Below are 26,196 nucleotides of genomic sequence, written 5' to 3'. Positions count from 1 at the left end.
TAGGCATTCATCTGTATTTTTTAACTCCAGGCCTTTAATATGGCTCCTACTATGTCATCACTCACGAAATTTTTGTCAAGTGAAAACACACATCAGCAAGTGCCATTCTGTTCTCTTAATTCCCCCTCACAACAGCGTATCATCTGCAGGACCCAGTTTCAAGTGCCCTTCATGTGTTAGCTTTTATCTTCATCATAGGCCTGGGAGTAAGAGTCTATGATTGTCCTCATTTTACAGATGAGAAAGTGAATGCAATTAAATCACTGGGTTTGTTATGTTGAAATTTACATATCTAACCACTGCACACCTTACACTTATTTGTATATTCCCTCCCTTTTTCTTTATACATAAAGAGACAACGAATCAATCACATGGTGAGGATGACTTGACTCAGAAATGAAACAAGTAAGATCCTGTGTGCTCTGTATGTTACTATAATGGTGGATACACATCATTATATGTTTGCCCAAACCCACAGAATGACACCAAGAGTAAGCCCTACTGTACATGATGGACTCTGTGGGATGATGACACGGCAGTGCAGGTTCATTTGCTGTGACAGGTGGCGCAGCTGCTGGGACGCTGACAAGCGGGGAGGCTGTGCACGAGTCGGGACATGGGGGACGTGGGAAATTTCCACCTTCCTCTCAATGTTGCTGTGGCCTAAAACTGATCTAAAAATAAAGGTATTAAAAAATACAACTTTATAACCACCAGTTAGGATAATGCAGATTTTCTTGCTCTTTCAAGATCCTCCAGAGATAGTTGTAAGAATAAATGAATTGACTTTTGCTGAAAACACAAAAATCCTCAGAGCCAAAAGCATTCCCACGAAGGAAATAAAATATAAGACATGAATAGCTCCACAGCAAAAGAGCAATAGCCATAAAACAAGAGCACTCTTCTGAGTCTGGAATTCCTAACCTTCATCTGCATAATTGTGTCTGTGTAACTTAATATGCTTTTTGAGCTACTAACAAGATTATTTCAGATTGGCAATCTGAAGCATAAGCATCAAGACTGAATTTCCCTGGTTAAAAATATGCTACTTTTCTTAGTCAAAAGAGCAGCTTTCTGCTGTTTTTGTCAGGCCTGAGCACAGGCGTGTTCTATTAGCTACGGCAGGTGGGAAATACATCCGTCCTGCCACGGAGCGGGCGGGCTGCTCTGAGGCAAAGCTGTGTGGATACACACCAGCTCTCTTCACTGGGGTTCTTCTGAGGAAAGAGTTACAATCCCCTCCTTGTGTCCTCACAATACCTAGCACTTTGCTAGACGAGAAACTTAGCAGACACTTGTTTGGTTTCCAGAAACCGCATCCTCAAGATGCAATCCTAGTGCAGTTTCCCCAGTTACCAATTTCCTTGTGCTCCTCACATCACCATGTCACTTGCCCCCCCAACATCCCCTGTCCTAGACTATCTGTCCTCCAGGCTGCAGCAAACTCTGTTTCTGCACATTCCCTCCAACTGAAGGCTGGTAGATTGCAGGCACAATATAGTCCTTCACAGACAATGACTCATAAAGTGCTTTCAACAGCCCTGAGATGTGTTATCATTTGCACTGTTGGAGATGAGGAAATTGAGGCAGGGACAGGGTGGCTGATTTCCAAAGACCGTAAGTGGTCAGTGGTAGGGTGGGGGTGGAACCCGGGGACCTCCAGCCCCAGAAGTGCAGCAGTGGCGGTGGCCTCTGCATTGGCAGCACTTGTTTCCACATGCTTGTTGTTGGCTGTCTGCTGCTGTCGTAAGTGGGTTCATGAGGTGGTGTGCATTCACTGGAAGGGCATCTGGCCCTGCCCCTGAGGTCTATAACCTGTGTGGTCCTCATCTCTCTTAACTGTTCTAAAGCTCAGGTCAGGACTGCTATCTCACTGGAGCAGAAACTGTAAAGAGGGTCAAAATCCGATTTTGTTATTACGATGATTACACAGTAATACCAAAACAAGGACACTGCTTTTCACATTTATTGCTGTTTACATCAAAGATACGGTGTTTTGCATCTTCATCCAGTTGTTCAATGTTTGCTGATCAATCACTGGACCTTCATGGAAGGGAACCTGATTAAACAAGACCATACTGTAAGAGAAACTGTACCCTTTTTGAGCATTGTTTTCCTCTTTAGAAAAAAAGAAACAGACTTGGATAAGGACAGCTAACATAATGAAAGGGATGTTTTCTTTTTAGCAACCAAATTATACTTGAATTATAAAACCCTTTGGGCATGACGAGTAAATGCGAGGTCCATGAGTAAGAGTCTTACTTTCCCTGTGACCTAAGATGCCCATCGTCTTCTGGTTCCTGTGAGCCCAGCACATCACTCAGAATGTCAAGCAGCGGGCTCTGCAGCACCTGGGTCCTGCACCTGTGTTCTCCATCCCTGAGGAGGTCAGATCAGGGCCCCACTTCCATCAAAGGCTGGTGTGAGCTCTAAGTGAAAAGCTGTAGAAAATTTACGACCATGCAGGGCACGGTGGCTCCAGGGACTCAATGTGTGACCTGGGTTCCGCGGCAGCCAGCCACCACGGCCCCTCCTCATTTGCTTGTTCTCTACTTCAGCCAGATTTATGTTCTACTGCTATGATCTAATGGCACTGCAATTTTCCCAAACTTGCCAGAACTTTCTGAAATACACTTAAACAAAGTAGTCACCGGCTTCTTGTTGGTCGGCATTCGCCTGAGGCATCTGTGTCAGAGTGGAAAATCGGTGAGTCACACTTGCTGATCACGGGGGAGATTTCAGTGAAGGGGAAAGTGTGAAGGCTCTCCCAGGCGTCCCTCCCAGAAAAGCTTTAAGCCAAATGTAGGTGCAGATGTTGGGGGACCAGAGGCTTCACCCACACTGACATCTCTGATGACACTCTCACTTACTTGGAAACCCCAGACTCGCCCCACATGCGAAGCCATTCATTTCTTCCACCTCCGCCTTCCGAGGCACCAGGAGGTGGGGTCAAGGTGGGGAAAAGCACACAGCAGATGGTGAGCTGAAATACTTCACTCCCCATAGATACACACAAAGCTTCCTGGTAGTTTTCAAATGTTTTGGGGTTACAGATCCTTTAAGAATCTGAGGAATCACTATGTTCTCTGCTGTCTGGACACAGCAGTTGGACACTCGACCTGGAGGACACCGGGTTCTCTCACACACTGCAGTCTGTGTCCCAGTAAGTGGCCAGATTCTTACAGGGAGAAGCGGTCAACAAGGCCACTGACCCAGGGCCCACCAGCCATGGAGAGACCACAATGCTCTGACCTGGCTCTGTCCCTTAAATTCACTGGTGCGGAATCTGACATGGACCATGGAGACACGGGAAATCTTAACTGCGATGCCCTGGTCCTTCTGTTTTTCACATCAAAAATAGACACTCAGCTCTTATAAAGCCCATTTCACCATACACAACTTAAACAGGAAAACCACACACATCCGGGTCAAGGGTTAAATGAGAAGTCAGAGCTGTCTGACCAGGAATGAGGTCCAGAAGGAAGGGGACAGGGTCTATGCGATCAGAGCTGAACCTCCATGTTAAAAGCAGTGCTAAATGACAGGCAGACCCCGAGGGCGGCCATAATAAAGAGCCCCAAACTCGGGGTCAAACACAGAAATCTGTTTCCTCCTGGTCCTGGGGGCTGGAGCTGGGATTGTGGGTCAGCTGGGCAGGTTTCCTGAGGCCTCTCTCCTGGTCGTGGAGATGCCACCTTCTCTTGTGTCCGCATCTCTTCTAAGGACACTTGTCCTATAGCGCCCACCCCCAATGACCTTATTTTAACTTAATTACCTCTTTAAAGACCCCATCTCCAAATTCAGGCACATTCTGAGCTCCTGGTGGCTAGATCTTCAACACAGCCTGCAACAGTGTGTGTGTGTGTGTGTGTGTGTGTGTGTGTGTGTGTGTGTGTGTGTGTGTGTGTGTGTGCGCGCGCGTGTGTCCTTTCCAGATCTTCAGGAAGGAATACTCAGCTGAGTTTGGGGTTGACCCTTCTAAGCCATACACGGTCTTGTCCCGTCATTGGAACTTCTTGGGTTTGTGTTCACGGATCAATCTGGATGATGAACAGTTTGCAGGCTGGTTTTACTGCTTCTCCCAGGGCTGGGCACGTACGAGGTTCTCATGAGGGATTCCAACTCCAATCTTTCTGATTTTGCCATGTCACCATTCTCTTCCTGACTGGTCAAGAGCTGGGTCTGCCTTATGCTCCCTGGGTCCTGGGTTAACACTCTGGCTAAGCAAACCAGGTTTGGCAAAACCTCCCTCTGTGCCCTGGCTTCTCCTAAAGTAAGTATGGAGAGCTGAATGGACTCGACGTCTGATGCAGTACTTGCAGGGTAGAAAAGGCTTCTGATGAAGGTTTGTTGAATGACCTAACATTTTGAATTAATTGTACTCATATTTTTCTAGCTGACATCTGACTCCGCACTGAGATCTGCAGACACCCCACATAGGAGTCCTCTCCTCTCCAAAGGCCTTCTCCACTGCCAAGGTCAGGGTTTACGGCTTGCTCCCTGCTCAGCGGCGAGTGCAGCGTGCCAGGGCTCTCTGTGTCTCTTACTCTCAGCAAGATGAGACCAGAACGAGACCTCCTTGGACTCTTACAGAAGGTCAGGATGAGACTGAGGGGAATTCCATAGGTCCGAGCCACTTCACCACTGAAACCTCTTTAAAGATCTGTGTACTGACATTTTTGGTGGAAATGATTAATGGTCCTTTGAAGACAAAGTTGGAAAATGTGGACAAAATATACAGAAGGGAATAAAACTCACTGGTGTCGGCCAAACTTAGTAGCAGCTCTACCATCATTATTGTGGGGGCCGGGTAAGTACCCCTCTTTGCTGCTATGGCAACATGAGTAAGCAATCTTCTTTGTTTGTAAAAAGTCAAACATTTCTATACGGATCATGGTGAGAAGGCTGCCTACTCAATGTGGCGTCCTGCTTTGTCCACTTAGCATTTCCAACCAGTTTAGCATTCTTTAAAACTATCATCAGTGATGACATAATACTGTATCTCAAAAATGTACCTGAACTGTTTAACCACGCTCTGAGTCTTGACCATTTCTGATGTTAACAGTCTGCCTAACTAGCGAGAACCTCACTGTACACAGATTTCTATAGATAAGTCATACTGTGTATAAAGATATATTCCTCAGAATGGAGTTACCAGCTCAAGGGGTGCAGATAATGTTAAGTCCAGTGTTATAAACTGAGAAAGGCTTTCTGAGAATTCTGTACCAATAACAGATAGACTCTGACCAGTAGCGAATGACATTGTCTGCCTACCAGAAATTCTAGTGGAAACAGTTTCATTAAAAGAAAGAAAGAATAGAAAAAGGCTTGTAAATTTGTTAAGCAAACAATGGTATCAACGGTTTAAAATTTTGCGATTCTTTTCATTACAGAGAAGCTGAGGGATTTTCCCTTACTTTTCAGTCTCTGCTTTTCTTCCTCTGCGAGTGGCCCTTTGGCTCTTTCCTGTTGGCAAAAGTCTGCCTGCGGCCCTGCTGACATGCAGCTCCCTGGTTTCTCATACACCTCTTACGATTTTACAGTGAATGTCATTTTGGCCTACTGAAGCTTTTTACTTTATCCAAGTGTGCGGGGGCCCAGTGGGGCACGTGGCCTCTGTCTGGATATGACCACAGTCGGCCAACACCGCTGAGGGCTGCTGCGACGGCGGCGGGACAGGCCAGGACCAGCGCTCCCCAAAGTGGTGAGCAGAGAAGGCGGTGTTCCTGTGATGTTGCTGCTGATCCTGAACAGTAATCAAATCCATTTGTATTTGCTTATAATTTCTTCCCATGATGGTCTTCTTGGAATGTCCTTTTCTTGACATAATTAAATGTTGCTCAGTTTTTTAAATTATTGTTATTTCTAGTGTTTTCTACAAATTCCATTGAAGTCTCCTTCAATTTACATGGCATGAATTAAGGCTCATCACTGATTTTCCCCCAAATAAGTCTACACATTTTTCAGCATCATTTACTGAATTAATGACCTTTGTTACCCCTCAGTTTTTCTCAGTTAGCATTTGCTTCTGGGAAAGCTAATCTTTCCTAGTGATTAAAATATTTACTCTTCTGCCAGCACAGCAGAATTTGATTTCCTGTAGGTCTAGTAGGGCTGGCTCTCCCCCATTTGTCACTCATTTTTTTTTCTTTAATCTTCCTTGGCAACCTGCATTTTCCTGTGAGTCATTCAATAGCTCATGACACCGTGGCCCTGCCATCTGACAACAGCTGAAGAAGGCTGGCCAAACACCTCTGAGGAGCTGGGGGAAACCGCGGCAGCCTCTGGGCGGGGGGCAGTCGCCCTGGGCTGTGAGGGAGACCTGGGCTGAAGCCTCGGAGATGGGAGGCTGTCGGAAGCCTGCCCAGGGGCACCCCCTGTCCTTTGGGTTTCCTGAGTCTGGGTTTCCCGGGTCTGGAGAGCGACTCTTCCCACAATGCTCCACTTATCCTGCCGGTTTCCTGGAGACTGTACCAGCAGTCACGCTCCGTGTGTCTGTCATGCACCGTGAACTTGGTCTGATTTTGTTGGCCCAGCACTATGATCTGTGCTGTCCCAGACAGAAATCACCAGCCACCTGGGGCCATACGGCTCCCATCTCTACTTGGGGTGCAGGTATGGGGCATCAGTCCACACTCAGGCAAGTACAGAGAAATCAATGGATTTCAGACTTGCTTCTAGTAATTCTTCAACGCTTACACATTGGAAACTTCATTTAGAATCTCTAACAAGAGTAAGATTATGAACTTAACAGCCTTCTAATATGATCTGTGTAACTGCATGAAAGGTTGCCTTATTTTGCTTTCTTTTATATAAGCCTAAGTCACTAAAATAATTTTTCTCTTTAGTCACCTGACAAACTAATCAAAATGGGGTTTAAACATTTTATTGTGCATACCCCTTTTACAGGAATTTTGATCTTTATAAAGAAAACAACAAACATTGGGTGTGCTGTTTTTTGTACTTTGGGGCTAACTGAAGTGAGAAAACTGTATGGCTTTATTTTTCCATCCCTCAACTAGAAAAGATAACCCGAATTCCAGCTGGGTATTTACCAGGGAAAAGTAGCTGGATTCACAGAGAACTGCAATCAGCTTCACAGATGTAGGGTGTTATACTCCAGAGCACATGTAACGAATCAAAAAAGAATTTCAAGTACTAATGCAATTAATGTGGAGTACCACCAATACAACAGAGCAACCAAATCTTACCCACGTTAATGTCTTTTTTTTGGTTTAAATTTAAACAGCCATGTGTGACCACTGGGTCTCACAAAAGTAGACAAGGAAAGAAGTTGGTCCCTATTCTGGCCAGACTGCCTGATCCCTGAAAAGTACAGTCGAGAAAGGACTCAAGTAACTTGCCTTCGTCTCCACCCAGTCAGAAGAGCAGGCCGCATCTAGCAGTCGAGGGTACTCAGAGCACCTCTCCCATGGAGTCAGGCAGAGTCCAAGGCTTAGCTCAGGAAAGCGTGATGACTTTGCAGGCAAACACAGGGCACTCACTGAAGGGGAGACGCAAGAAGAGATCGCTTGTGCCAGCTGACACCCAGGCACACAGGAACACAGATCCATCTCCAAGTGGTGTACGCAGCCCAGACCACTGTGTCCACCCACCCCTCCATCTTGTCCCATCTCACTGCTGCAGGAGCCCTCAGAAACCACCTTCATCAACCAGGCTGCGAAATCAAAAAGATTTCCACATCTGCTTCCATGACCCTCTCAGCAGTGCCTGACTTGCTAACTGTCCCCTCCTGAAAGGCCATCCACCTGGAGACGCTGGTGCCACACTCTGCTCACTGGGCCCGGCCTCCCTGGCAGTCACCTCTGACCCCAGACCCCCAGAGCTCTGTCCTGGTGCCGAACTCCTCCCACGATTTCCTCACATCACACACCGAGGTACCTCCCAAACCACCACCTATCGGGACCAGGAACCCTGCTGCGGGCACATCACGCTCTTCTGGACCTGCCTCCTTGGGCCTGTGGCTAAGAAGTTTCCAAGTTGCCAGAACCCTGCTCAGAGCATTCTCATTTATTGTGCAACTAAACCAGTTTGGGGCTAAACATATTTTAAAATGTCAGCCTACTTATTTGGTCCATGGGATGAGAAATGCAAGATTCTCAGAAAATGCCATGTTTGGTTTGGACTTTGTCCTGGAATGTGGAGTGGAACAAACGCTAAATCCTTCTGGCGTGATATGAGGATTAACAGAGAAAGTTCGAGTAAAAGCAGTTGGTAACTTGTAATATGCTGTATTTCACTAAACTTCATTACTGCTATTACGTGTCACCGCGGCCATGATCAGAGCAGTCAGATTGTAACGTAACAGATGAATTAAATTGAGATGTGGAATGTGAAAAAAAATAAGGTCTTCCCCAGAATGTCCAAACTGAGGAGGCTGCACAATTAACTCCCACCAAAAAACAATTTTTTTAAGGAAGAAAAGGAAAACGAGCCTCTCTGATGCCACGGGACCCCCTGAGGGACGACGGCTGAGAGCCCAGTGAGAAAGGAGTGGCGCGCTCTCAGGGACGCTGGCTGCGGCTGGCTGGCCAGACCTCAGCGTGGGGTCCCCGGTCTGCCTGGCTGGGGACTGTCCTGGGAGAGGCCCCCACCTGTGCACGCAGCAATGGCCACCTCGGTGACGGTAACACATGAGTCAGTGACTGCTGTTACCTGGCTGCACCTGTTTGGGACAGGGTGTTGAGGCGGGCTCACTGGCTTTACCTGCCTGCCTGGCCACAGGCCCTGGGAGGCCACAGACTGAGCTGGGCACCCGGCCGGGCACCTGATTAAGAACCCAGCTTCTCCCTCCACACATGCGCTGCCAGCAGCATCAGCCTCACCTGGGAGCTTGTGAGGAAAGTGGCGACTCAGGCCGGCCCCCCACCTGCTGAATCGGCATCCGCCTGTAGCCACAACCTGACGTGAGTTGTGAGCACGCACCAGCTTCCACCAAAGCGTGAACTCTTAATGTAGCTCTACTCCTTAGTGGGGACAGTGTCTCCATGGGCTGGCCCCCACAGTCCCCCACAGTCCCCCACAGTCCCCCACTCCAATGACTGCCCACAGAAACATGATCACATCTCCTCGCCAAGTCAGAGACAGCCCACGTAGGCTTTGGGGGAGTTACGAGGCACCAGGGCAGCCCTGTGGATGGTTTCCACTCCAGTACCCACCACATGGCTTTTACTTGTCCAGCAAGCCAGCCAACCCACCTCGTCAGCAGCTCCTCCTGCCCACCCCACGCCATCCACGCTGACTCATGGAGTCTGTGCTACTACTGGTTTGTTTTTGTGTGCTTGTTCACAGGACACTCAGTTATAGTGCCAGGTGCCAGGGTTACTAGGGATGGGGAAAGAGCCCCACTATCGTGCAGGCAGCCATTTAGAGTGTTGCAGAAAAACGTATTACAGTCCAGTGTTACAGCTCAGAGTCACAGCTCAGTTGTAAGGACAACCTGGACCTGGGCAAGAGACCAAGCAGCACTCGGAGAGCTGGACAACTCAGGTTTATTACGCCAGTGGGCCCAGAGGAGTTAACACTCCAAGCTCTGGACCCCGTCTGTAGGTTTACACCGTCTTTTATAGGCTGCCAGTTTACACTTTGCAACATCATATGCAAATAAAGTACAACAGAAGTTAACTAATTAGGAACAAGCTTTGTAGAAGTGGCCCAATCAGGAGGAAGAGAAATAACCAATGAGAGTGAGATCCATGCAAATGAAGTACTACAAATGGACCAATCAGGAGTGAGGGAAATAGACCAATCATGAGTGAGCTCAGGGAACCAACAGAACTTTAGGGGTAAGTTCCACTTTCCTAGAAGTAAGCCATTTCAGAGGCAAAAAAGTGAGCTAGAGCCTCTGGGCCAGGGAACCGGGTGGTGCCGGCAGGAGAGTAGTAGCCCTGCCTGGGGGTCCTGCCGGTCTTTTTTTATGGGGCTTCCTGCCTCACGAAAGGGAGCTGGTCTCTGGTAACTGTTGTAAAAGCTGATGGAAACCCAGAGAAAGAAGCAAGGTTTGTGCACGGAACGGTAATTTCCCTGCATTTTAGCTTCATTAGAGACAAACACAATTAAAACACGCTCTTACTGAGGCATAGTTTCCATTTTAGGTAAGAAGCCACGAGACCACATGCCTCAGCTCTCTGTGCACTGAAGCTGTGTGAATTGCTGTCTGTGCTGTCTGACTTAGGGTCAGTGAGCAAGAGGCCCTTTTGCTGGCCAAGGCTCCTGGACAAAGACGCGCTCCACACTTCCAGACCCGCATATTTGCTGTGGCCAAGACGAAAGCCGCTCTGCTCGCCCTCCCGTCAACCACATTCGTTCTCTGCTCCCTCCTTCCCCTTGTGTTTCTCTGCCACATAAACAACTCAGCTTTGTGGGTAAACTGCCTGCTTGGAAGAAATTTACTTTATGAATATTTCCCTTACCCTTTCATGAGCATTTAACTGTAGTAAGTGTCAAATATCTCGAAATTAATTCTGCCATAGAATTCTGGAAGTAATTAAGAGACAAGAAGAGAACCCACTGATTGTAGATTTATAATAGTGGTCTTTTTCTATTATTAGGAGCAACCATATGCACACTGGGTTTTCTGTTTAGCTCCCCTTGAAACATTTTGAAGAAACAGAGAAAAAATGTCTTCTTGTGTAAGCATGGACTTTTGCACCTTTTGTGGCTCAAAGCAGGTCTGATTACTGCACAGACTGATTTAAGCCTCTTAAACTTGACAGAAAACCAAACTAGTGTCTCCCACTTGTTAGCACAGGACTTTCCTCGACCAGCTGTGGGAGAATCTCCTCCATGCTGCCATGGAGGCTTGTCCTTCGTTCAGGGACTTTTATAGCTGGGGAGGCACACACGACACATGGTGTGGCAAATGTCCGCCAACCCCAAACAGGGAGCCAGAGCGAGGTGAGTCCCAGTCTGGCCAAGGAGACCAAGGCCCCACAGTACACAGAGGTGCCCTGGCATCGTGCCCAAGCAGGCTGGCCGTTACCTTCGGTGAGCATGCTGGAGAACTAACTCTTCGTATTTCACGTCTCAGTAGCAGAGCCCTTCCATCTCTTCAGAGCACTGAGCACTGCAAACCCGTTTTATTTCATCTGTGCGATGTACAGATGGTACCAGAAACTGTAACACAGAGATGGATACCACGTCATCCATTCTGCTTGTTGGAAAGGATCCCAGGTTCCGAACAGATAAGGAAAGCCCAGGACAAGAGGGGAAAGCGTGATGAACTCGGGTTGCTGGGTGCCAAGATGCCTGGGTCCCTTCTCAAGGTCCCAGGTGTCTAGCTCCCTTTCCACCACACTAAGTGGTGGGCTGGGTCTGCCTGGCTGCATGGGTCACACATGCAGGAAGACCCCATGCGCTGCAGCGAGGAGAAACCCAACTCCAACCGGACTAATCCCTGAAGGGGTCCCTGGCTCCCAGGGGAACGGTACCAGGTGGACTCTGAGGAGCCAGATGCTCCTTGTCTCTGCTCCTAGTCCTAGGCTCTTGCTGGCATGATCTCCCCACACCGTATCTCCATCCACCCGTCCCCCTGCCCTGCTTGGACAGAGCCCCTCCCCTGGCCCTGAGCCATTGCGGCAGGACGAGGTGAAACACCTGGGACTCATGGACAGGCTCAAGCCAAGCGGCGCTCATCCCCAGCAGCTTGCCCAGCCCCAAAGCGCGGGAGGCAGAAGGGAGGCGATGTCGAACAGGAGCTCCTTCCACCGGCGCCTTCGGGGCCCTTCTAGCCACAGGGCCCGCTTCAGAGTAAGGCGTGGACGCACCGCGTCCAAAATGGGACAGCTGAGGGGAATTCTGAGAGACTCTCCTGCCCGGAACCCTCTCCCTCGGTGGCCTACTTCAATGTCCAAGTTACCACCACTGAGTAGTGTAGGAATAGTAACAAGGAATGTATCAAAAGACGCAGATGCCTCTGCCAACTTTCAGCTCAATGCGAAGCTTACATTGAATTTAGCTTCACAAGTCAGCCCTTGAGCTTGCAAAGACTCAGAACAAGTCGTGGAGGAAGAAACGGGACAAAGCATCACCAAGGTGGGTGTGGAGCTATGTTGCCAACAAGCTGCCATGGGATCCTGCTGCCTCTGAGCAGAGTCAGTCGCAGGATGCGAGCCCCGAGCCCCAGGGATTAAATGGCTGCTCCTTGTAGGAGTGAAGGGGACCTGAAATTGAGCCAGTGCCCCTTCAACTTCACTGCCTTCCAGAGAGCACTGGCTGGAAGGGGAATTTCAGGGCGCAAAAAGGTGAGACAAAGAAATGCAAATACACACGTGTCCAGCTTTTAGGAGCCAGGCCAGCCCCCCCACCCCCAGCTTCCCCAGCCACCTCATTCAGAGGGAGGGACAGCCTCGCACCTGACAGAGGGAAGGCAAGGCAGGCCTCCTTGGTATGTGAACCAACCCACGCTTCTTCTAGCTTAAATACTCCTATCATGTGCTGGGAACTGTTCACGTTTCTGGAAGAAATATGCCCCTGATATCCAATTCTGGCAACTAAGAAAGTCAAATTATGAGTATCTGTTTGTTAAGAAAACATCTACTGTGCTCAGCAGAAAAGGCCCATCTTTTTGCTCTAATCAGTGCCAGCGGCCAGCCCAGGAAAAGTAACGATACGTAAAAAGTGTCACAGATTTGGCTCCAGCAACTTAGTTGAATCCATTTGGGAGCAGATGACCAGGCCTCTTCTTCTCCATCAGTCCTCCCTGATCCCCATAAAATAGTGCTGACACCGGTGGAGGTAACTCACACTGATGCAGGTCGAGTCCTACGTGAGGGCAAGCTGTCTGGAACAGCCCAGGCCATAGTCAGCATTAATCTGCTGGGATTTAATGATCTCCACACACAAAACTGTAAACTAATCCAGGTGTGGCCTTTTATTGGGGGGATTAAAGTACGGAGTGGGGAACTTTTCAAGCCATTTTTTAGCTCATCCTTGGGATTCCTCAGCCGGGCTCAGCAAAGGACACAGACAGGCCAGAGTCTGAGACAGGCAGTTTCAATTTTCAGAAAACAAAAGAAAACCAGAAAACAGAGCACTGAGCCTTGACTCCTAGTGAGAGATGTCAAGGACTTGACTGCACGTAGTCTCTGAATTGGCCACGAGGGTGTTCATCGGAAGTCGTCTGCCCACAGTGATGCCAGTCCTCCCCTCCTGATGTGGGAACCCTGTCCCAGGTCTTGCTGGGGAGGCCGGTGATGCCCTGGTGATGTTTTAAAAGAACAACACCAATAATATCACGGATTATGATTACTGAAGATTTTCAGACTTCTTCCTACTCTTTCTGTCCAAAGCACAGATCCTACAGGTGCTATAGAGTTAAATCACTGTGTCGAAGTTACTCAAACAAGCATTTTATTTGCTTAGTGATGACCCTGATACATAGCTACGACCACTGATTTTTTTGTTTGTTTTTTTCCAGTATTTAGGGATTGCTTTTTAGATTTGGGGTTAACTTTGTATTATATATAAACATGCATAGTTCCAGAGTCAAATCTACAAAACGAGATCTATTCAGGGAGGTCTCTCTTCCCTGACTCCCCTGGCTATGTCTTCCCTCCTCTGTAGCATTCTTTACCTTCACCGTTTGGTTTATCTTCCATTTTAGGGCCAAGCTTCACTGCCTCACTTCTGATGCTGGCAGGGGAGGCATCTCTGTTGCCCATCAAATGACATGCCAACTTTTAGTCTGTGGACTTTTTTGACGTTTTAAGGCTGACCCTACCTACCTGTAATTCTATCTCTACACCCTTCACACCAGCCTGGGAGTCCTGAGAAGGTCGACTCTACTCATAAATTTATTCCCCAACACTTGAGGTATTTTATTCCTTTCTTTCTGCCATGTTGTGAGCACTGAAATAAGGAGAACTTGAGGAGACCTGAAGAGTGACGCGCTGTATTTATGTGCAATCTCTCCTGCTGCGAGTTCTTACAAGTTCTGAATATGCACTGACAACAAGAAATCCTCGTAATCCCTAAGGGCAAGGACACAAGCTTCCTAGAGAAATGAGCTGACTTTCTCAAGGACTCACTCTTCACCGTGGAGGCCACCTGGAGCTCCTGGGTCCCAGAGTGCTTTATGCCTTTGGATAATGGAAGACTCTCTGGAAAAGGGTCCCATTATTGTCACAAGTTTACAGAATAAGGGCAGTGGCATGGGGTAAGTTAACACTACAGGACTGCGAGGGAACTGACAAAGGAAATGAGGAACCCAGCGGTGGTGAAGGTGGTGATGCCCCTGATGGAAGGAGAGGAGAAGCTGGCCTCGCTGGGCTCACGACAGAGGTGAACCCAGCACGGAGTGTTGTGCATACATAATCTCATTTAGTGTTATGTGATTCACAACCATCTTGTGAGGTTGATAGAATTCACTTTCTGTAGATGAAAAACAAAAACTGATTGTTTAGAAACCTTGTTTAAAATCTCATTCAATGGAAATACTACAAAATCATTATTTATTGACAGACACAATGTGTTGAATACATATTGAAACACCTGTAGAAACACCTCAGTTAATTATTATGGCCAAGGAGTCATGCTCTGATTAACTGAATTGTTCACCTTACTTTAAGTTAAACATTGTGTGCTCTAAAATTTGCACTGGCAAAACTGCTTGGGAAGAGTGCAAAGACCTCTGACCTCAACAATAATTTTCAAACTAGTGTCAGTTTTCAGTAAATTGTTTTCACAGCGAAAATTTTGAAGGCTGTGATTTCATCTCATTGACATTATTAATAATAAAAGTGTATTATGTGGTCTTCTCAAACCACCTCGTGAATGGATATGGCTTCTGGGCTTCTAAGCATACATTTAGGCTTATCTTTACAATCAAACGGGGTGAAAATTCATTGTTGTGGTATAAGACTGCAACAGCAGAGGTGCACTTAACATCTAAATGTTGTTTCCATGAAGTGCAATCAAATGAGGTGACAACGCTGCGGTGACCAAGAGGTTAAGAGGCTGGAGGAGTCTGAGCACAGAAAAGCAGCAGGGGGCTACAGTAGTTGCACATAAATCAAGACTCTGCCGTAGGCCTGACGTCGCGCTTACACCTGGAATGGCAGTTTCTTGTTAGTAAAACCTAATTCACCATGTTGTTATGTTAATTTGAATGTTATTGGTTTTAAAATTTATATTTATGTATAAATTTATGTGTTCTTATTTTATTGGGTTTATAAGCATAAAGTACTTATAACTCGCTTAGAGGCTGTATATATTTTTATAATACTATAAAAGGTGTTTAAATCAACACTATGAGAACTCTTATTTTTCTTTAAATGCATATATGTATAACCCCAGTTTGGCAAATACTAGACCAGAAAACTCATTTCCAATATACTCAGTTGAACTGAAGAACCGCATTTTTAGAAATACGCAAAGAAAAACCTAGGTCTTGTACGCAGAACTTTCGCCAACACAATCATCCTACTATCTGTCCACCAAGCATTAATTGAGATGCCGCCGCATGCTAGATGCCTGTCTGAGGCTGGCGGTGTCCAGTACCTGACGAACAAGACATCAGAGGACAAAGGTATTTACAGAGTGCCAGGGACACACAGCACACTGGTGAAGTCTTGGATTCGAAAGGGAAGTGTTTGGTAGGTGACGACGCTGGGAAGTGTTTTCCTAAGACAGCAAGCATAGACACCACCCAGTGATGCAGGCAAGCAGAATACACAAGTAAAATCAGTAATTAATCTCCATTCTCTCCATCCAAAGCCCCAAGGAGAGACCAGAAAGGCACTTACATCCTCGAGGAATAATAATACTTCAAAATATTAGAAGACTGAACTGAAATATACGATGCTAAAATTAGATTTAAATAATAGCTGCTCAATCGAAGGGGACTTTTAAAAATCACTAATAAATATGTAAATGTGAAGTCGGTTCTAGATGTCACCAGCATCAGAACAGGTCAAGACCTGAAGGTGCTGGAGAATGTCAATCATCTGGACTCCAGCGAAATGGAACTAAGCAGCCCACCTGCACGCCCAGGCAGCCCGCACCAGGAAGTGTGTTTACCCCAGGCTGGAAGCGCAGTTCACAGTGGACATCCCCGATTCACGGTATCCACGCGTGGGACAGCAACACGGCCACTGTCCTCAACCGGAAGGACGTGGCCTGAGTGACACCTGCGTTCAAAGGATTCCAACACTGGCAATTTTAACACGCAGTCCCCAGGCAGGTGCAGTCTCGTGACAGAGAGATCGACTTTATCAACGCTATAACACTCCCGGTTATTTTCTCTGTGTGGAGAAAATGCAACCATCTTCAGACTACGAAGGCACACAGGCTCCCGACGGAAAGGACGTCTGTGCCAAACCCAGGCCTCTTCACACTTCTAGACCCCGGACTTTGGTCCTTATTGTTCTGAATATGGCTTTTAGTCCCCGTGCCTGCAGGAAGTGCAGTCTAACGCACAAGGCGCTGTGCGGGGATAGGCAGCCACGCCGTGCCATGGGGCGCCCCTGCCGGGAGGCCTGCCGGGCCTGAGCCGCTGAGCTCGGCCCGCGGGCGGACAGCCCGCCACGCAGCGTGTCCGCCATCTCCACTGGGAGGCAACCTCACCGCAGGAAACACAGTCTCCTTAAATTAGTCTGCTGTTCTTTATGTGTATGTAAATATGCACACGTTTCAGTGTTACACACACACGTACATACATACACACATAATGACGTATCCTGACGCCTATTAACGCGTATGCAATACTGTGGGACACACGTAGACTCTCCTGCATGATTTAAAGTTAGCATAATAGCTGCACATCTCTTTGAAAATGTTACTGGTTTTTGTTTTAAGAGAAACCACGTGTGTTAAGTATATAAAATCACAAAAAGCACATGATTAGACTATTCTGACAAGGAATGTCTTAAGGAGACGTAATGCTTCTTGTGAACACATTCCACCTGAGTACCTGAATCACCCAGCACTCGGAGGGCATGGAGGAACCAGAACTCTGATGCACTGCTGGTAGGACGATAAGCTTTTGCAAGAGAAACTTGGGAAATATCACATGTTAAAAAGCATATAAGCGTTTGACCCAGATACCACATTCCTAGGCTTCTGCCCTGTGAATAAACTTGCACAAGTACAGAAAAAAAATCCAGGGACGAGGATGGAAGAGACATTTGCCTTCCTTCCCACTCTAGCTCTGCAGCCTCTTAACCTCCTTTATCTGGAGGTACCCGAAGTCTAAGTTGGGGGCAGAGCCCACAGTCACTACAGACACCGAAGATGCCAGTGTCCCTTCTCAACAATCACCCTTCCCCTGCAACCACGTGGTCCCCTGGGGTCCCTGCTTGAGACAGCGCTCCAGGCCGTGGTGGCTGGTTTTACGTGTCGACCTGACTGGGCTAAGGGATGCCCGAGAGCTGATAAAACATGATCTCTGGGTGTGCCTGTGAGAGTGCTTCTGGGAGAGATGAGCACTTGAATCAGCAGACTGAGCAAAGCAGACCACCCTCACCAGTTCGGGTGGGTCCCATCCAGTTCGCTGAGGGCCCGAGAAGAAGACAAAGGTGAAGGAAGGACAAGTGCACGCTGGAGCTGGGACACCCGTCTTCTCCTGCCTGAGAAACTGGTGCTCTCGGTGCTTGGGCCTGTGGTCTCATACCGATGCCACCCATGCCTCCCTGGTTCTCCAGCCTGCGGACGACAGACTGGCCTTCAGAGGATGTGAGCCAACTTCTGTAATAAACCCCTCTCCCTCTCTCTCACACACACACACTAGTGATTCTGTTTCTCTGGAGAACTCTAATACATTAGCCTATATTTATTTCCCTGACAGTGAGCAGAGACGTTATGGAAGCTGCCTGAAATCTGACCCACTGGCGATGAAGACATCAGCAGAGGGACGGTGCAGAAGAAGAATGGAATTGCTTTTCCCATTGCATCCTACTGAATCTGGTTTACTTACTACACCGCCTAATGGATTTGTGTCTGCTCAGGGGATCCCTCGTGGGAGTGCCTTCCATTCACCAGGGAGTAACTGGCAAGTCTCCGGTGGGAAGGAAATGATCAGTCTGTGTCCTGTGGATCAAGGCAAGGAGAGGCCTCCCCAGCCCCTCCCCAGCCGTTGATCCCAAATGTGGGGCTCCACTCACCTGTTCTCAGACCAGAGCACGTGTCCTTCTCACGTCCTTCCCGAGCCTTCTGTCCCCACCTCTGCCTCAGCAAGGACTATAAATTAAGCCTTATTATCCATCTACTTCCTGCACGGGCCTTCTTTTTAAGGTCCTTTCCTAATAATAGGGCAGAGAGGGAAGAGATGACCACTCCTGTTTAGCCTACACAGGGCCAGCCCGTCCACATGAGTGAGGAACAGTGGGCACCAAGGGTGCACAAGGGCTAGGGGTCCACAAACCCAGCCCCAGCCCCTCCTGCTGTATATCTGCCCAGGACCCCAGTTACATACTGCCCAGGACGCTTCTGAGCAGCAACCAGAGGTGAGCGATTGTAATGTTGCAGAAAAAAATGTGTTACAGCTCAGTGTTACAGCTCAGTTGTGACAGCAACCTGGATCCCGGCAAGAGACCAAGCAGCACTCAGAGTTGGAGAGCTCAGGTTTACTATACCAGCGGGCCCAGAGGAGTGAACACTCCAAGCTCTGGACCCCGTCTGTAGGTCTACACAGGCTTTTATAGGCTGCCAGTTCACACTTTACAACATCATATGCGAATAAGGTATAACAAAAGTTGACTAATTAGGAACAAGCTTTGTAGAAATAGACCAATCAGGAGGGAGAGAAATAACCTATCAGGAGTGAGCTCAGGGAACCAATAGAATTTTAGGGGTAAGTAAGCCGTTTCAGAGGCAAAAAGTGAGCTAGAGCCTCTGGGCCAGGGAGCCAGATGGTGCCGGCAGGAGAGTAATGGCCCTGCCTGGGGGTCCTGCTGGTCTTTTTATGGGGCTTCCCACCTCAGTGACAGATGTGGCAGCTTACAGAGCCCACTGTCTTCCAGCTAGCACTCTGAAGGAAAAGTCTGCTGACCTGGGTTATGGGGTGCTGCAAAGGAGACCTAGAACTACTGGGCACACACGGGGAGGGGAGGCCACTCTCAAACCCCCTGCTGCCCACTTCACGTGGCCAGGACTCAGGCAGATGCTGACGGGAATGTTCACTCCAGTCCTCTCCTGTCTTCTAATGATGTATGTAATCATTCAACCATTAACATGAGCTCCAAATCCATAGTGTCCCTTAGGATGATTAGAAGCCAGATAAACTAAGCCATCACTTGAAACAGAGCCTGTGCTGCCAACTGCTTGATACAACAGGATTCCAAAATTTTTTAAAGGAACTCGCTTAAATTTACCGAATTTTACAACTTCCAGAACAGTGAGATCACTGGCACTAGAGGTCAGAGATGTGGCATTAATATTAGCAAAGCACCCACTTCGATGCGGAACATCTAAAGAATAGGGCCTCCCACTGTATCGTGTGCTAAGTAAACTGAAGTGTCATCCAAGAACGTCACGTCCAAGATGAAGGCGACAGATATTAAATTACACTGGAACAGATGGAACAAATACACCTACGAATGGCTGTGAAGTTGATTCAGGAGCTTTTCTATTATTTTATCTCTAACTGTGAGGGCTTTTTCTTTGAGTCGCATGTACCTTTTTAAACACAGAGATGCACACATGCATGTACACCACACAACACACAGCTTCACTTTTAAGTAGAGAACAAAGTGGTCCCTGTAACCATGGAAAGGACTTCTGAGAACTCAGCGGTGAGTGCCAGAGCTGTGGGACATCCCTAGAGGGCATGGCCAGCTAGAGAATGTGTGGGGCCCAGTGCAACATGGGAACGTGGGGCCCCGTTAAGGAACTATGAAGGCCAAGCTGGCGGCAGCAGGACAGTGGACTCAGCCCACGTCACAAGCCCGTGAAGTATGGGTGTCTTCCTCCTCTGCCCTCTCCCCCAAACATGTAACCAACATAGACAAGCCGCAGGGCCCGCTTCAGGAAACAGCTGTGCAAAGCTATTAAAGCCGTGCCTGCACCGTGACCTACACGACGCGGTCTGAGCGGAGGCAGTTTCAGAGCAAGCCCCTCCTCCTCTTCTCAGACAAAACAACTTCTTTCTTTGTGTTCTGCCAGGACCCTTCACTGTAAACATTTTTCAGCTGCACCGATATCTCTGTCCTCCCATGTGTCTTCAGCGCTTCTGCATTTAGCTGGAGAATCATTCAAAAAGATCGATTTTCATTCACATGAACAGAAGCCGCAGGTACACCAATGACGCCTCACAGACAGACGTGTTTGAGACCAGAGACCTGACAGCACAGCAGCCGTGGGCAACAACTGGTAGTTTACCAACAGGCTGAAGGTCTTCCCTGTAAGCGGCCCCTGGGCACCACCTCTGCGGAGACTGGAACACACTGGAGATCGTGGTGGGGGAAGGGGGACTGCAGCAAAATGCAAAGGCGCGGGCCTCAAACCCGTTATTTTTCTTTTAAAAAAGACCTTCCAGCTTGAGAGGAAAACAGCGGCATTGTTCTGCTCCGGACGACAGGGCCATACGCTGTGGCTGCCTGAACAGTGATATCACCGTGGGGTCACAGCCCGCAGTTCACCACGGGCAGAGGCGGGGCGAGGGCCCAGGCGGAGAGGAAGTCATCATCACACACAAAACACTTCTTCACACGGGGTGTCAAAACGCCTTGTTTCATAGGACTTCCACGTCTCAACTGGGAAGTCTGTGAGCATTGTTCATTCACCCCTCACGCCCCCACCGCACCCTCAGCCCTCAACTCCTGCTGTCAGGCTGGGGCTGGTCCAAGGTCACTGGGAGCAAGTGAGGCCGCAGCTGACAAGTTAAAGTGGCCTTGTGTTCCCTGCGTTGGTCGGGACACCGGCCTTCCCAGTAGAGGCTGCTTTCCCAGCACAGTGATGCCGAGGCCAGACTGCGCTCTCAGAGGGATGACAGTAATGGCGCGGGATCGGCAGTGGCAGAGGGCCTGCAGTCAGGAGCCCCACGTTTGATACGTGTCTCAGCCACTCCCCAGCTCCATGCCTCTGGGGAGACACCTGGTCTCCTGCACTGAGGACTGCTTTCTTCATCTGTAGACTGGGATCAATGCCCATCTCTCACAACCAGCTACATAATCTGCAGGCCCCTATCGGGCCCCACACACAAAAATGGTTAGGAGTGTCAAGAGAGCCCTGAAACAACCCAGCGCAGGGCCCTTGTGAGCTTCGGCGCTGTGACCGTCCAGGTGGCCAGGACCTCCCAGACTAGACTCCTGATGGAGTCTCGGTGACATTAGTTCAGTTCAGGGAGATGGCAAGGAAGATGGTATTTCTGCAGAAATCACCTAGATCAGGAGGTGAAGTCCATATGCACAAAGAATGGCTGTTAAGAAGTTGTTATTGACATGCAGCTGGGTTACAATATAAAAGGCAAATGAAGCGGAACCATGAGTGCTGCATGTCACTCCCTCCACCACTGAGAAAATGCAGCACGAGTATACATTTGTTCACCCCTCACCCCAAGGGGAGGATGAGGTTTGATGGTGTCAGTGTCCTGGGGTTATAGCTGAAGGTCAGGAGACAATGGCAGGTCGAGTCTCCTTTGAAACAGAAATTCCACTGACCCCTATTGGAGGGCACTGATCTCCTCTAGAAGGATTTTAGAAATCACTGTCTAATTGGGTACTGACGGCATGTCAGTAGTATTACACTAACTATCGTCCATTCATGACAATTAACATCTTAAAATACGTAACTTTTTTTCCATATGTATTATGATTTAGAAAGTGAAACTGACAGACTGTCATGAAGAACATGGTTGCCTTCTCTGCCCTTACACAGCTTGCATGTACCCTAGCCTTCCCTAAATAAACCTTATTTGGATCCATCACTCCCCTTGGAAATGTTTATGTAGTATTTCCAGCCTGTAACTTCATAAAACCTCCATAAATTTTCTTCTCCCTGTATTAAAGTATTTCCCTTCATCTATCCTAAAACAACCCTTTGGAAACTTCAAAGACTTCCCTATAGTTTAGATGTTCTGAAATTTGGTTAGCAGGTCCCTGATAATGTTAGCAATGACCTTCATGAAATTCATGAACTTTGATCGTATCTTCACCTCAGCCTTCATCTTTCAGACAAAAGAGCCCTAATTTTTCAGTAAGTTCTTACACAGAAGACATTCTGTCTGCTGCGTCCTGACATCTGCTCCCCATCCCTTCAGTACTGTAATAATCTGTCTATCTATCTACCTACTTCTTTGTATAATCAAGAATAGAGATCGCCCACACACACAGTATTCTGTGTACAGACTCAATGTGTGTTTCTGAAGAGTTGGAAAATACGTTTGTTTTAAACACCAGATTTCACCATTCTGAGAACTGTGAACCTTTTCTCTTGAAGCAGCAGCACATTAGACCGATTTCGTGATAGCATGTGGTACAAGCAAATGACTCATATGGCTTTAAGACCACAATGCAGATTACTTTTTCCAAGAACCTTCTCTCCACCTGACCACACCAAAGGAAAGGGCCATTTTTTCCTACTCATTCTTGCAAGAGAAATTAGCTCCTGATAGCTTGTCACAGCTCATGATCGCCTCATCTTTCAGGCTAAAAATACAAATGCATTTACAATCACAGAGTTAGAAGATGCAGCCTGTAATTTTAAAAACTACTGACCATCTGTCAAATGCAAAGAACATAGTTCGAGGCCCTGAGAGTTAACTGGGAGGGATGGAAATAAATAGGAACACAAAAGCTGCTTTTTCATCCGGCCTCTGGATCCTTTCATGCACTTTCATAACAACAACTCCAATCCCAGATTCCCCTTCCTCCCGAGCACACGGAATTCCGGCCCCGCCCTCTCCTGTGGCCCTCAAGGGACGGCCTACGTCCGAGCACAGAGGCGTCTTCCCCCTGCAGCTGATGCTGTTAGCCTGCAAAACATTAGCGACATGGCAAAGCCAAGCTACCTGTGGGTCACTGACCAAAGAGTGGGGAAAAAGTCCTTCTCCTTGGTGGTGTAGTCATTTTGAAGAGTTCAGAGAGTCTTTGTTTTGTTTCATAAACTCACTCTTCAATTTTCACTTACAGCCTCTGCTTTTCATAAAATTCAGGGAACAAGTCCTCAGAATTAACACCATGCCCTCCACGAAAAGTGGCTCAGTTTCTGGAGTGTGCACGCTTACAAGGGTGTGCCCCAGAGGCCACCACGCCTTTGGTCCCGGCAGTAAGATGTGTCCCGATGTACTCAGACGCCAGCAGGTAACAAGCCCCGTCCTCCTGAAGTGCGGATCCCTATTGCCAAACAAGAGCTCACAGCCCAGGAGAGAACAGGTGGGGGTCAGGGTAGAGCAAGCTCTGAAACAGTTTTAAAATGAGCAAGGCAAGAGGAGCTGGTTGCTGACATGTTAGAGATACTATGGGATTCAAGCTTCCATTGGAAGGATGTCAGGTTTGCATTTAAATTGAGTCATCATGGATCGAGGGCAGGACCACCGCAGAGCCTACTAGTTCTGATTTTCTAAGGGATGCCATTCAGGCACAGGTGGGTTAGACTCCTTCACTGGGCTTACACAGACTGTTGACGATAGAATCTGAACCAGAGAAACATGCTCTTACATCAGATAACTCATAAAATACATGTGAACCACCGATTCGCCGGTGGCCTCCTAGGAAATTCTCCTCTTCACATTCCAACCAGAGAGGAGCCCCATGTTCCTACATCTCCATCTGCTGCTTCTGCACGAGTCAGTGCACCTGGCCCTGAGTCTATGACAAACTTCTCCTCTGACCTACAACAAAACACTTTGAGTTACGGGCTTCAACAGAAAAACTTCAATTAAGAAATAAAATATTTACTAAGTACCTACTGCGTACAAAGTAAGATGCATGTGCTATGGAGAACATGAAGATAAAAGACTTCCTTTGAAGATCCAAGCAAATTATACAGAGACAGAAGGAAAACGCATCCTTCTTTTGACTGTATACTCATGTAAGCTCCCCCGAGTTCTGATTAGCTTGCAAGCTATTCCATTATAAAAAGCATTTTGCCCTTCACCACTGGTAGAGTTTATGGTCTTCTCAATAACCCTAACTCTTAGTTTGGTTTTCACTGGTTTCACGTGGGCGGAACCGAGATGCATCAGCTTGGAAATGAAAGTTATTCCAGTCTTTTTTTTGGAATGTGGTCACATTATCTTCCCACTCTCCCTCTGGACGCCAGATATTTAGGCTCCCAAGGTTCATGTTCTGAGTGGAAATGGCAGCTTCATCTTGGAGTTCTTGCTAAAGCTCCTCCATGCGTCCATCTGCAGCCAGAGGTGTTCCTGTCCAGCCCATCAGTGCCATGAGCCCTCCTGGCACCCTCGGTCAAGACCTAAGGTGAATCTGCTGGAGAAAACTTACTGGTTCTGTGAAGAGACTTATTTCTACTTTATCAATCATTCTCCAGGCCTAGGAATGAAGCCCCAGCAAAACTTTCATACTCTGATTTAAGTCCTCATCACACGGTCTTCTCTCTTCAAACACGGACCACCTGGTGCCTGAGCAGTCCACTTGGACAAAGTTACTCTCAAGACAAAGCGTCTGAGCCTCATGTTCAGGAGACTTGGGTCAATTCTGAATTATCAACTTTCCAGCACTTACTTAATGTCTCTCAACCTCCCCCTTGGCAAAAGCGGGCACTAATTCCTGTCTTTCCCACTTCATCAACACATTTTTGAGAAAACAAGATGACATAATACATTTGCAAGTCTTCCATGAGCTGTGAAACTTACAATTATTCAATCTAAAATACAAGTGAACTATTGCTTTAAATGACTGTTCACAAAAGATGCACATGTGGGTATCGACCAAAGACTCACGTTAAAGAAGAAACTCCCAAAGCAGCTTTCCATACATTTTTGATAGCGTCAACGGTTTTCCACAAGTGAGGAGACAACAACTCACATGCAGCTGTGCAAAGCACCTGATACGCGGGCGCAGGCACACACACCACCAGCCTCCAGATCAGCGTCAGAGCCCCTGGCTGACGTCTGCGTCCTCCCTGACGGCATGTTCACCGAACCCGGAAATCCAAATGAACAGCAGAATTTCAAATCATCAAGTAGGCTGTAACCATTTCTGTCTTATACTGTCATGTTCATTATCAGCTTAGCTCTTAATAAAACAAAACAAAACAAAACCAGATTAAATGAAAAAGAGAGTGCAGTGGGACTCAAAGTGAGAGAGAAGTTAAGAGGTGCTTGATGCAAAGGCGTATTAATGCGCAACAGCGATTTTTCAGAAAGTTAAGGTTTTCTAGGTTGTTTAGTAAGAAAAATAACGAGGGTAAAGTTCCGCTCATTTTGTTCAACCATCAAATATTTGTTAGTATCACTGACTGATAGAAACTGCATTGGGCATAAAGCCGCAAACCCCATGTCTAGCAGGGGAGAGACACAGTATTGAAGCATCATGAGTGAAGTGCTTTAGAAAATGTTATTTTCTCTAATCACCTACCACTCTTTATTATGATGTGATTTTTCAAGGGCACAGAGAACATGCACTTCACAGCTACAACTCCAGTAAGAAATCCAGCATACGATGGGTGTTCAACCAATATTTGCTAAGATTCAAAGTGCATTTCTATCATTTCTTGAGAAATTTAGGAAACCTTTATGAAGGATGTGACATGTGTGTTAAGATGTTATTTTAACCCAGTTATTAAAGATGAGAAATTTGTAAGACAGCTGTCATTCTTGATAGAAAATAAATGGAGTCTTTGTTTTGACTCAGAAGGAAAAAACTGTGAAGGATGAGGTCAGACCACCCTAAATTCTAACCCTGTGGCTATGTTTCTCAAGCAGTTGTTTCGTTGTTGTTGTTGGGTTAGTAGTTTTGTGAAGACAAAGGTAGTTCAAGGGTAAGCTGGTAGTTCCGGAAGAGGGGGCATCTGAAGAAAACATATCTTTTTGAAGTATGACAGCACAGACTTGGGCAGGAATATAAACTCAGAGAGCGTGTAGCCGGCCCATGTCAGACTTGGGGAAAAATATGTCTACATAGAGTTTAACTCAGTGTGTTACCAAGATTTTAAAATATTTTGTCCACACAATATTGAAAAGGAAAGCTCAAAGCAGTCAAATTATAAATAAGGCAACCAGGCCATTTGGGGAGTGAGCATATACAAATGGAAAAAAAAAGTGATGTTCAGCTGCATTTT

The 26,196-nt window shown here is 47.4% G+C and overlaps 1 long non-coding RNA gene across 1 annotated transcript in view; it reads right to left on the bottom strand.

The window, feature by feature from the left end:
• Positions 1 to 1,948: 1,948 nt before the first annotated feature.
• The window catches only part of LOC140691429 (uncharacterized), a 151,237-nt gene continuing 126,989 nt past the window's right edge, over positions 1,949 to 26,196 (bottom strand). The window contains exons 2-3 of the long non-coding RNA XR_012067048.1: positions 11,003 to 11,136; positions 1,949 to 2,059 (exon numbers count right to left, since the gene is read on the bottom strand). This is a non-coding gene — a long non-coding RNA (uncharacterized lncRNA). The remainder of the gene's footprint in view (positions 2,060 to 11,002; positions 11,137 to 26,196) is intronic.

The sequence above is a fragment of the Vicugna pacos genome, chromosome 35, assembly GCF_048564905.1.
Source record: "Vicugna pacos chromosome 35, VicPac4, whole genome shotgun sequence".
NCBI lineage: Eukaryota > Metazoa > Chordata > Mammalia > Artiodactyla > Camelidae > Vicugna > Vicugna pacos.
Note: the sequence above shows the minus strand (reverse complement) of the source record. Positions and strands in the feature narration are given on the sequence as shown.